Source organism: Pogoniulus pusillus, chromosome Z (assembly GCF_015220805.1).
Source record: "Pogoniulus pusillus isolate bPogPus1 chromosome Z, bPogPus1.pri, whole genome shotgun sequence".
Classification (NCBI taxonomy): Eukaryota; Metazoa; Chordata; class Aves; order Piciformes; family Lybiidae; genus Pogoniulus; species Pogoniulus pusillus.
The window spans coordinates 83,190,546-83,203,578 of record NC_087309.1 but is presented as its reverse complement, the minus strand read 5'-3'; the positions used below and the strand labels follow the sequence as shown (position 1 = coordinate 83,203,578).

The following is a 13,033-nucleotide window of genomic DNA, read 5'->3' as shown; positions in this document are numbered from 1 at the left end:
GCCTGATAGTACTTGGGGTCGGAGTGGCTGGAGAGCGGCCAGACAGAGAGGGATCTGGGGGTGCTGACTGATACCCGCCTGAACATGAGCCAGCAGTGTGCCCAGGTGGCCAAGAGAGCCAGTGGCATCCTGGCTTGCATCAAGAATGGCGTGGTCAGCAGGAGCAGGGAGGTCATTCTGCCCCTGTACTCTGCACTGGTTAGACCACACCTTGAGTACTGTGTTCAGTTCTGGCTCCCCCAGTTTAGGAGGGACATTGAGATGCTTGAGCGTGTCCAGAGAAGGGCGACGAGGCTGGTGAGAGGCCTTGAGCACAAGCCCTATGAGGAGAGGCTGAGGGAGCTGGGATTGTTTAGCCTGGAGAAGAAGAGGCTCAGGGGTGACCTTATTGCTGTCTACAACTACCTGAGGGGTGGTTGTGGCCAGGAGGAGGTTGCTTTCTTCTCTCAAGTGGCCAGCACCAGAACGAGAGGACACAGCCTCAGGCTGTGCCAGGGGAAATTTAGGCTGGAGGTGAGGAGAAAGTTCTTCACTGAGAGAGTCATTGGACACTGGAATGGGCTGCTTGAGGAGGTGGTGGAGTCGCCATCCCTGGGGCAGTTCAAGGCAAGGTTGGATGTGGCACTTGGTGCCATGGTCTAGCCTTGAGCTCTGTGGTAAAGGGTTGGACTTGATGATCTGTGAGGTCTCTTCCAACCCTGATGATGCTGTGATACTGTGATACTGTGATACTTCTCGTATATGTTGCATAGCCCCAGTAATGCCATTATTGCTGGTGGTTAATGAGTCATACACTACAAAAGATGTCTAGCTCTAGACCCCTTCTTGGGATTCAACTATGTCTTCCCATCCTCATACCACTTGCATGCTGCAGCAAAGTTGGCAGCTTTGTAGACCAAGCCTTTGTTTCTCCTTATGGAATCTTTGAAGGTTGCACAAATCTTTCCTTCTCCCGTTCATTGTTTTTCGTTCTCTTCTCATCATGGATTCAGTAGTCCCTCTCTGAGTGCAATTCACATTATACTTTGTAATCTTTATGCAAAATGTAATCCAGTCTGTTGCACTGAGCTTCATTAATACTTCAGGTAGCTGAGTGACAGCTTTTAAACTGCTGAAAAGGAGAGGATGGATGCCTGTTAGGAAGTGCAGCAACCAAGCTTGCACTAGTTATTTTCTGCCAGTAGTATCAGTCCTACATGCCATATGTTCAAATATTGTAATATAACAGGGTATAATTGCAGTTCAAATTAGGATTGCTTTTTGTGGGCTTGGGCATCAATAAACATTTCATACAAGCTGAGATGCCAGGAATTCATAGTTGAAGCTCTCTTGATATGCTCCCAAACTAATCAAAAGAATTAACTTTTCCTCCAGTGGAAATATGTCCATGAGAGAACTCAGCAGTGTTGGTACACTGAAAAGTATTTACATTTTGAGGATGAGATAGATGGTTTAAGTCTTACTGTATGAGATTATGTACATATAATTCCACCTTGTTTTTACTTACCTCCTGCACACAACGATAACATTTAAACAGTTGCATGTAAACCAGCAGGAATAGTGTATTGTTATTTCTTCCACAATTCTATCATTATAAATAAAGACATGCAAAGTCAGAAAAGCATTGAGAATTCCTGTACCAGTGAATGGAATACCCCTGACTCCTGCCTTTACACAGGTCCCCTCCCTTTCTTTATGGCAGGTCGCAGCCTTCCTCTCCATACGTAATGCTCCAGCTGGGCTCATGCTTTTGTTACTCTCACTAGATATACATCCATCTTTCTTTCTTTCTTTCTTTCTTTCTTTCTTTCTTTCTTTCTTTCTTTCTTTCTTTCTTTCTTTCTTTCTTTCTTTCTTTCTTTCTTTCTTTCTTTCTTTCTTTCTTTCTTTCTTTCTTTCTTTCTTTCTTTCTTTCTTTCTTTCTTCTTTCTTCCTTTCTTCCTTTCTTCCTTTCTTCCTTTCTTCCTTTCTTCCTTTCTTCCTTTCTTCCTTTCTTCCTTTCTTCCTTTCTTCCTTTCTTCCTTTCTTCCTTTCTTCCTTTCTTCCTTTCTTCCTTTCTTCCTTTCTTCCTTCTTCCTTTCTTCCTTCCATCCCTCTTCTTCCTTCCTTCCTTCCTTCCTTCCTTCCTTCCTTCCTTCCTTCCTTCCTTCCTTCCTTCCTTCCTTCCTTCCTTCCTTCCTTCCTTCCTTCCTTCCTTCCTTCCTTCCTTCCTTCCTTCCTTCCTTCCTTCCTTCCTTCCTTCCTTCCTTCCTTCCTTCCTTCCTTCCTTCCTTCCTTCCTTCCTTCCTTCCTTCCTTCCTTCCTTCTCTCTTCTCTCTTTCCTTCTCTCTTTCCTTCTCTCTTTCCTTCTCTCTTTCCTTCTCTCTTCTCTCTTTCCTTCTCTCTTTCCTTCTCTCTTTCCTTCTCTCTTTCCTTCTCTCTTTTCTTCTCTCTTTCCCTCTCTCTTTCCCTCTCTCTTTCCCTCTCTCTTTCCCTCTCTTTCCCTCTCTCTTTCCCTCTCTCTTTCTCTCTCTCTTTCTCTCTTTCTCTCTTTCTTTCTCTCTTTCTTTCCTTCTTTCCTTCTTTTCCACTCATTCTACTGCCCCAGCTTCTAAGTGCCCATACTTGTCACATAAGTGAAGTTGTCCTCAAACTGCCTCCTGCACTCCCACTACAGAGGTGCTGGCTCAGCCTGGGCAGAGGAGGGTTGCAACTGAGCTCCCAGCCCACAGGCCCTGAGCAGCAGCTTTTCAGGCAACGGCAGAGGCAGACAAATGAAGCAGGAGGATGTATCAGAGAAGGGAGGAATATGGTGCAGAGACTTGCATACTGTACACAACTCATCGCAAGAGGCAGGTGAGATCCTTCAGGGAAGATCTGGCACCGCCACGCTAAAATTATTAGGATAGGTCTGGTTAGTAGACCTCGTATCAAAGTTGAAAAGGTCTTTTGGGTTAGGAAGGAGGAAGTTTCACCATGTTGAGAACTAGTGAAGTATCTATGTGCTATTCTTTTGGAAAAGGAAAAATTAGTAATCTCTGCATTATTTGCAGGCAGTAGTATTAAAATGGTGGTGGTAAATCAGTATTTTTGCTTTCTAAATGTCATTTTTCCATTGGTATGCTTGGCAATCTGATTGTGACAGTACTTGAGAAATAGGCCTGCATTTGAAATGAGGCCTTCAGTGAAAGGGGCCAAGGTTTAGAACTTGAAGCTGGAGGAGAGTGAGGAAGGTCAAGTGCATCAGCAGCACTGCCTGCAAGATGAGCCTGCTCAGCTCACTCTCCAATGGACGCAACTGCAGAGTCTTTACCATAACATTTAACACACAGAGAGTGAGGAAAAATGAGATGTCTCCCCATAATGCAAAGGTGGTCTTGGAGATAAATAAACAATGTGTACAGATTTCAGTTATATTTTACTTCTGGTGGCTAAAAAGGGAGGAAAAAAAGACAGATCATAAAGCCATATTATTTTGGAGAAGAAGTTAAAATATCCACTTCTATTTGAAATATTTTTTTTTTAATCTTAAAACCTCCAGCTTTAGGAACGAGGATTTAATGGAAACCACAAGGGAGGTTAGGCTAACCATGATATCACTGACAGCTAATTCCACTTTCTGTTTCTTCTCTTAACCACAAAATGCAAACCATAACAGACCCAAAGCCAATGGTGAGGTGGGAGCACCCCTGCTGGGTGGTATTTACAGTTACAGGAATAAGGTAGGCTTCAGAAAGGTGCTAATTGCGGTCAGCTACAAATACCACAGCAGAAAGGAGAAGTAAAACCAGCATGCAGTTTCTTGTGTTGATGAGGGAGGGCAAGTGTAGCCACAAATGCAAGAGCTGGGGGGGAAGAAAAGATATTTGCAAATAACAGCAAGGAAGAGGAATTCTAAACCAGAGCAACTATACACCAACCCAGAGCCATCTCGGCTGCTGGTAGAACTGGATCTTGACTTTGAGGCCGCTGCAAACATTGGGTGGACTGAGGATGTCAGTGCTGCATGTGTGCCTGTATGGGACTGTCCCAGGTTAGGGTGGATCCCTCCCCTGGTAGAGTAAACTCACCACACCACAGATTTTTTTTGGAAAGTCAGAGAAAAGTGAAATTGTATTTCTTACAGTTCAAATATAACAGTATAAGGAAAAAGAAACTACTACAGAGATATAATAACCTTAATGAAGATGGGGAAGGGATCAAGGGGCGGTGAAGCAGCAAAGCAGCTGCAGCCAAAACAGCAGTGGGGGAAAGACAGCAGTGGGCGCAGCTGAAGCGGCAGAAGCCACCAAGAGGGAAAGAACAAGCTGTGCTTCTAGACATAAAGCTCTTGATGCTCCAATGAAATTATATTAACTTATCCATTGTTGCCATTATAGAGCCTATCCCTGGAATGTTCACCTCTCCCGTATGTCTGAGCTAGAAATCTAGCTCAAACAGCCACAGGAACAGATGGCTAATGTGGCAAAAAATGGCTGAACTTCCAGCACTTTTACTTCAAAGTAAAAGAGAGGCTGAAAAAGTGAAAATCAAAAGGACTTACTGGCACAAAAAGTTGTCATGCATTGTAATGCACCAGTAGTCCCATTCTTAAAACCCCTGAGACTACTGCAGTTCAGGAATACTACTCTTGCTGAGCCTAACTTGCTCAGCCCAATAACCCTCAAGCCTCTGTACAGCTATTTTGCTCTGTCAATGTGACTGGCTAGGGGAGGAAAACAAAAAGGACCTTTGGAAGGTGCTTCCCCCTAAATTACTTCCAAAGAATGATTTACAGTTTACATTAGCAGGCACACCCTAAACAACATTAAAATTGCAAGGGTTTGAACGAACAGCTGCAGGAATTGCACTTTCATAGAAGCTGGAGATGCTTTAAGCTTGGACAAGTTGAGTTTGGTGAGGTTGCGATGCTGAGGCCAGGTTTTATGGAAGCATATGCAACTCCAGAAGAGTTGTTAGCTGGGGTCTGATCTTATTTATAGGGCTTCCATATAGGGCCTAATGTAGATAAGGTCTTCTGCAAGAGGCTTGGAAGGAGTACTTTATGCTGCATCCAGATCTGTCTGAATACAAAAAAACAATGAGAACAAAGGTAACATTGGATTTTTCTGTAATGCGGAGTGTGAGAGTGTTGACCATGTGCCTGCACAGAGCTGGCATGGCAAATGTACCTGAAACAGCTGTGTAGCAGTCACCTTTGGACAATCTTCAAGTCTCTTAACTGCTGGTCTTCCACATCAAGAGAGAGCCTGCAGTTCCTTTACATCTCAAACCAGCTTCCTAGCAGGATGGATATCTCTGTGCTCCCCATTCTGGGTCTTTCCTTCTCCTGGAAGAGGCCTGAATTAAGAATTTCCAAACCAGCAACTGGATCAAAAAGAGCTGATGGTTCACCTGACCCTGATGGGCAGGGAGAGATGGTGACACAAGCCACCTGCATGCAGTGCTAAGGCACTGATATTGGCTTTTTTCTAAATGGTCTTGCAGTTTTGCCCATTTTGCTATTTATTTCTGACTTATCCAAAGGAGCAGCATACAAATGTGGTTTTTATATTGATAAATGAGAAGACACTAGATGTCTTCTTTTCAGATTTCTCTTCCTTATGAGCAAGGCTTTCCTTTCTCCCTGATGCTCTGCAGAAATAAAGGATATTCCCTAGGCCAAAATTTAGCTTTCCTCTAGCTCACAGCAGTTAGCACTATTTGTCAGAGATCTCCAGGTTAAGTATCATAAAATTATAATAAGGTGCTTAATGTCTCTCCCTGCTTGTACCACCTCAGGAATGTCCCAATGAGCTGGAGTTACTGGGGCAGAACAACAAAAGTGTTTTGTCATGCTACAGAAGAGGCTAATTAGAAATTTTCTCACATTACTGGTGAACCTGATTAATTTCATTACCTTAGGAGAGAGTCCTGGTTACATATGGAAATTAACTGATAACTCCAATGACAAATTATGGGCGTTTTGATACAAAATGCCTCAGGTTTATGGTCACATGGCAACAGCACATTTTGCTGACTTTTGAGTAAAAGTATTGACTAAGACCTGGGCAAAGAGAGCAGCACAGAATACCCACAGGACAGAAAGTGTCTTGTTCTGGTCTCCAAGGAGGAGATCTTGATGATTTCAGGGAGTAAAAGAGGATATTCCAATGGAAGGAAATTAATTTACCAGTTCTCCATTTTCAGTAAGCAAATTATGTTTGGGGATCACCTTTCCACAGACAATATTTGTCAAAGACTACACATTTGCCCTGTGTTTAAGGTCTAAATGGGTTGCATTCTTTAGTCTCTCTATGGATTTATTACAGAACAGCTCTTGTTAGATACAGCATGCACATAGACCTACATGAACTCAAAATTAATGTGGCTTTCAACCACCTTGCTACACCTACCCTTTTTGAAGATGTGTTTCAGATCCATTTTCCTGCCAGCTGCTGAGCTGATGGTAGATAAGATTTCACTAGTAAGGCAGATAGATGACATCCTGATTGAATCACTTATTGGACTTAAAATCACTCATGTGAGTTAAAAAAAAAAAGTCCTTAGAGATGCATGTACAGGCATGAAAAACCAGCAAGGAAAAGGGCAGTATAAGGAAGTCTTTATCTTTGTTAATGCTTATAGCTGTGATAGTTGTCTCAAAGGTTAGGCTGGCTTAGAGACTAGCTGAATGTAACAGGGAAACCCTTTTGAGTTATGTAGCTCCTTCATTGTTGCCCATTTATTAGACTTTTCATGCTAACATAATGAGTCCACCATTACAGCTTGCTACAGTCTTTGCTAAGTCTAACTGGGAGGCTGACAGAGCTTTCCAAGGATTTACCAATGCTGAAAAATCCCACTGAGGTCCTTGCGGCATTTCTCCCCTGAATTGCCAAACCCAAACCCACAGAGTGATGTGGCAGAGCCTTGTGGGTGTGTAACACTCCACACTACCAGGAGGTACAACATGGTGGCAGGCCCTGGGACTCCCCATGTAACTGTGAGGTTGTATTTGAGCTTCTAGATGTTTAGAATACAGGGATCCTGTGACGAAGGGAAGGAGAAATGAAGATATTTTACCTACCCTGAGAAGAGTTTGCTAATGCAGATCTCCAAGGGACCTCTGTTAAAATGAAAAGGGAACATTCTGTGTAAAGCAGTTTCTTTTGGCTATGTTGGTGATTTTTTTAACAAGTGCATCTTGCATCTAGAGGTCTTGCCATGATAAGTGTGTGAAGCAGGGAATGAAAAAGAAATCACAGCTCTGGTGACAGTACCTTTCAACACTGATGAGGGATGTCTCTGATCACACACAGAGGCAGAATATGAGTAACAGACTCAAGGCCACGTTCTGCTCCAGCTATGCAGAGATGCTGAAGAACAATAAAGTAGAGCAGTTCACTTACCAAAGTCTCTCAGGGCTGTGGGATATTGGATGTGTGCCCCTATTTTTTTGGAAAGTAGTAGCATTAGGTCATGGAGAAGTGAAAAGAAGACACAAACTTCTGAAAAGTGGCCTATTATATCTCTGCTTTTTCCACTTTCAGTACAGGGAAAATACTTTGTAATGCAGGTGGTGTATGTGCTGCATTTACAAAGTATGAAAAGTCAGCTCCTGCAAAACTCAAGCTCAAAATAGTTTGTGTAAGAGAACAAACCTGGCACTGTGCATGATCTGACCATGAATGGGAAGTTGTCTGTGTGCTTCGATGTTTCTAACAGATCAGGAGTTTGCAGCAGATTGTGTTCTGCTCTATGGAACACTTAGGGAGTTTAACTAGTTAGTTAAACTAAACTAACTAGTTAAACTTTAGCTTTATTTAGTTTTACTAGATGTTGTTAGTACAGTTAGGTGGTGCAAGACAGCTTCTGTCAGGAGGCTTTGGCAAGCAGAGTGCCCAACTGCTCTGAATCTTGAAGCATCAGCCTGAATGTTTGTGACAGTCAGAATTTTGATCTGCAAAATTTAGAGTGTTCAGTTTTGCTCCCAGACATTCTCTACTTGGAGTTTTCCATGCCATTTCTCACCAAAATCTAAAAATTCAGATGCTAAAATTCTGCTTCTTATTTCCTCACTGACAGAAGCGCTTTTGTTTCCTCTATCAATACAAATACCCGAGGAAAATGCCATTTGTCTTTTCAGAAGAGGCTTAGAACAGTTCATGTGAGCTATTTAATTTAAGCTGTTGTCATCAGTTTATGTCTGGAAATTACTTTTATCTTCTGCACAATTAGACCAGCTTATCTTTATGCTATAGTTTAAAGCTCATGAGTAGAATCTCAATAAAAGGCACATGCCAAACTTTTTAATCAGCATTACTACTGCTTATTGGATGTGTATTATAAGCATTCAAGTCTAAAAACACCCTGCACACTATGTTATATGCCCCATTTTTTGGTGGAAGAACTTATGGCACACCTTAACACTTATAATAGCTGACCCACATGAATTGCAGCCATCTTAAATACATTTGTTTTTTCAGTGCAGAACTAACTTGATGGTAAAGCACAAGGTTTTTTCATTCCACCATTTCCAAACACCTGCTAGAGCCTCCTAGCAAGTGTGTAAGTGTTTATAATCTGAGCTGAAGGCCTACTTTCACAGCTGTGACATGTTTGTGGATGCATCCAAAAGAAGCTAAGATTAGCCTGCATATAGAGGGTTGACTTTCCCTTTAATATGCAGTCAGGCAGTGAAGAGTATTTCTGTAAATACAAAAGGAAACCAAGTATGTAGATGTTTGGGGAACAAGGGGAACAAGGTTCTTCATTTATGGTAGTCACAGAAGTCAGTGAAGCTCATTCCCTGCATCTGATTTGCCTTTTGGCCTCTGTGAATATGTGTTTGAATGGGCCGAATGTGGCCATCCACACTAATATCTTTCTATGGGAATAGGATACCAGTCTCAAAAAGTAATAGTTTTTGCATCTGTATTCTACACAGAAACTGTTTTCTTTCTGGCAGTATAATATCATGATGCTGCAGCCTGCACTCAGAAAGAGTGTTTCCTGCCAATTATTGAAAGACCTTAAATTACATCAGTGGTAAAACCCCTATTGCCAAAGAAAAGCTATCTAACCAAACTAGGATACATCTGAAAACTTCAATGTGTATTCTTAAAAGTAAGAATATTGAATCTGCTCCTACCTTTATAGGTGTCAGGACCAAGGACCCTGTCACTTCTCCAGGTGCTTGTGTGGCCTCTAAGAGGAACACTAATAAAGAGGTTCAGGAAAGATTTCAATATTCTTGCTGATCTCCACATCTTTGCAGGGATTTACTGTTGCTGGTGGTTTTCCTGTGGCAGATCGTTTTGCCAACAGTATGCACGTGGAAATTAATTTGGTTGTAAAATAAGAAAAAGAGAAGAAAAAGTACCCATAGTTTTAATCCAGAGCTAGTTGTGATGAACTTGAAAAAAACAAACACAACCAAACCTGCCATCCCTTCTTCAGATCAGTACAACTTCTCTAAATTGGTTCCTACTTGCTCTATTTTGCCTGGTGGATATGGCATAAACAGGCTCTATGTAAAATCATAGAATAGAATCATAGAATCAGTCAAGGTTGGAAGGGACCACAAGGATCATCTAGTTCCAACCCCTCTGCCATTGGCAGGGACACCCTACCGTAGATCAAGCTGGCCAGAGCCCTATCCAGCCTGGCCTTACACACCTCCAAGGACAAAAAAAAAACCAAAAACAAAAACAGGGGAGAGCACAAACACAGTCCTCCACTATCATAAATTATGCAGCTGAGTTTCCCACAGTTGGGGAAATCGCAGGGGCCAGCATACCCGGAGTGCAAAGAATGAGCCTTGCCCTGGGAAAACCACCTGCCTGATCACGGTGTCTCCCCTGCCAGGTAAGTAAAGGTAAGTAAGGAAAGAAAAAACTGGGCAAAGCTTTAAAAGCTGCAATAGTAGTGAAGTGTTGGGACACATTCCCTGGAGAGGCTATGGAATTCTTAGAGTTGTTTGTCTTACAACATCCAAGACAGGACATGCATCTGTAAAGAATGACAGAGTGATTTTGCCCTAGGAAAAATAGTGGACAGCCTCTTCAAGTCTCGTCCAGGCTCTTGCCATCCTCCCTTCTGCTTTTCCTATAATTTATGCTTTCCTGAGGTTAATGCCTGTCCTCTCCTGTTTTTTTAACTGTGTTCTATGGAGAAGTCACATATAATTGTTGAATATTTGATTTTCCTACTACATTTTAATTGTTACTTATCTGAAATAGCATATGACCTTGTGAAACCACACTTCATTAAACTGCAGTTCAGAACAAAGGATGCCGATTTGGATTTGGAGTTTGGCAAAGGACAAAAACTAATCTCATGCTACTGTCATGCCAGTGAAAGACATGATATTCTGGAGTTTAAGGTCCTTAGAGGCCATTCAAAAGCCAGTGAGCCATCATCTCAGCCACAAGTGTACCAGTTGGATCACAGGGAGGGTATTAACCATAGGATCATCTGGGTGGTCTTTATACCTCACCCTGGCTTATTTGCAGGCTGTGCAAATCCTCATTTGGCAGATGAGCAAGGGAAAAGATGGAATAGCACTTCTTTCCATGTTAGGTAAACCACATATTTCACTCAACCATTCAATCATGTTCCATGAAGCCAAAGTTCTGTTTAGTCAGGAGGCCAAGGAGACCTCTGTGCTCCCCTGTGATAAAATAAAGCCTGTTCAAAAAAATTGAAAAAGGGGAAAGAAAGAAAGAAAGAAAGAAAGAAAGAAAGAAAGAAAGAAAGAAAGAAAGAAAGAAAGAAAGAAAGAAAGAAAGAAAGAAAGAAAGAAAGAAAGAAAGAAAGAAAGAAAGAAAGAAAGAAAGAAAGAAAGAAAGAAAGAAAGAAAGAAAGAAAGAAAGAAAGAAAGAAAGAAAGAAAGAAAGAAAGAAAGAAAGAAAGAAAAATAAGGTGTAGCATGGAGTCATTAGGATGGCTTCTCCTGAAGAATTTCACAAAATCTCCACATGGCTAGAATTTGAGGAGGGGTAGTCTTTCTTTAATGCATCGATGTGTGCATATATGGGAATATTCCCATGGGTGCCTAAGCCCACAAGCCAGAGGTAGGTGCTGTGGGTTTTGTGCAGGTAGTCCCCTGACTTTAGTTTGAATGTTTGCCACAGAAAGCAAGAGAGCCTCATGAGGGCTTAGAAATGTTGACCTCGCATTACCTTCTGGTAGTCTCACACAGTGTAACTTCTGGATACAAAACACCTGTGTGCTGTGTCTCACTGCAGGCACAAGTGACAAATGCCTTTGCTGCAAGCAGAACAGCGATAAGACTGTAATGAGGTTTTTTCTTCTCTCAGCAAAGATTCAGTAGGTCAGTCTGAAAAACCAACTACTTGGCTTCCCAACCTTTCCGCCTGGAGCACCCATTGATGATGACAGATACTTGTGTAACAGTATAAGTGCTTGGGTTTAAGACAGCAGATGGCCCTAAGTGTTGGATTTCATATCACAAAACTGACTTTAACAATCAGCTATGGAAACAAACAAGGGTTAAAGTGAAGGAAAAAAGAAAAACAACTAACCAAATCAACCAAAAAAATTTTGGCCATCAAGGCCTATATTTATCTTTTGTTGCCATGAAGGAACCAGTGCCTAAAATTAGAGGTTGAACAGTTGTGTTCGCAAAGAGTGAGTGTGAATATGTGTGTGTGTGTGTGAGAGGGGTGTGTTTTTGTGCTAATACAGACCACTACTCCCCTGTAATTAGAAGTGGCAGATGGTAAAGCCTGATTTGAGAAGACAGCAGTACCGAGGCTAGCTCTGCTGAAACACGCTCTTTTTCGAAGCCAAGGGCTCAGGTCCAGCCAACATGGATTTAGGAAGGGCAGATCCTGCCTCTCCAACCTGATCTCCTTCTATGATCAGGTGACCCTCTTGGTGGATGTGGGGAGGCCTGTGGATGTGGTCTATCTGGACTTCAGCAAGGCCTTTGGCACTGTCCCCCACAGCAAAATGCTGGCTAAGCTGTCAGCCCATGGCTTGGATGGCAACACTCTGTGCTGGGTTAGGAACTGGCTGGAGGGCCGGACCCAGGGAGTGGTGGTGAATGGTGCCGCATCCAGCTGGCGGCCAGTCACTAGTGGTGTCCCTCAGGGATCTGTGCTGGGCCCCATCCTCTTTAACATCTTCATAGATGATCTGGATGAGGGCATGGAGTCAGTCATCAGCAAGTTTGCAGATGACACCAAGCTGGGGGCAGATGTGGCTGGGTTGGAGGGCAGAAGGGCTCTGCAGCGGGACCTTGACCACCTGGACAGATGGGCAGAGTCCAATGGGATGGCATTCAATAGCTCCAAGTGCCAGTGCTGCACTTTGGCCACAACAACCCCATGCAGAGATACAGGCTAGGGTCGGAGTGGCTGGAGAGCAGCCAGACAGAAAGAGATCTGGGGGTGCTGATTGATACCTGCCTGAACATGAGCCAGCAGTGTGCCCAGGTGGCCAAGAGAGCCAGTGGCATCCTGGCCTGCATCAGGAATGGTGTGGTCAGCAGGAGCAGGGAGGTCATTCTGCCCCTGTACTCTGCACTGGTTAGACCACACCTTGAGTACTGTCTTCAGTTCTGGGCCCCCAGTTTAGGAGGGACATTGAGATGCTTGAGCGTGTCCAGAGAAGGGCGACGAGGCTGGTGAGAGGCCTTGAGCACAGCCCTACGAGGAGAGGCTGAGGGAGCTGGGATCGTTTAGCCTGGAGAAGAGGAGGCTCAGGGGTGACCTTATTGCTGTCTACAACTACCTGAGGGGTGGTTGTGGCCAGGAGGAGGTTGCTTTCTTCTCTCGGGTGGCCAGCACCAGAACAAGAGGACACAGCCTCAGGCTGTTCCAAGGGAGATTTAGGCTGGAGGTGAGGAGAAAGTTCTTCACTGAGAGAGTGATTGGGCACTGGAATGGGCTGCCCAGGGAGGTGGTGGAGTCACTGTCCCTGGAGCTGTTCAAGGCAAGGTTGGACGTGGCACTTGGTGCCATGGTCTAGCCTTGAGCTCTGTGGTAAAGGGTTGGACTTGATGATCTGTGAGGTCTCTTCCAACCCTGATGATACTGTGATACTG

At 43.4% G+C, this 13,033-nt stretch overlaps 1 non-coding gene across 1 annotated transcript; it reads right to left on the bottom strand.

Annotated features, from left to right (window-relative positions):
- Nucleotides 1-9,672: 9,672 nt before the first annotated feature.
- LOC135173755 (U1 spliceosomal RNA) lies at nt 9,673-9,836 on the bottom strand. The gene has a single exon (XR_010301423.1). It is a non-coding gene; the product is annotated as a U1 spliceosomal RNA (small nuclear RNA).
- Nucleotides 9,837-13,033: the final 3,197 nt, after the last annotated feature.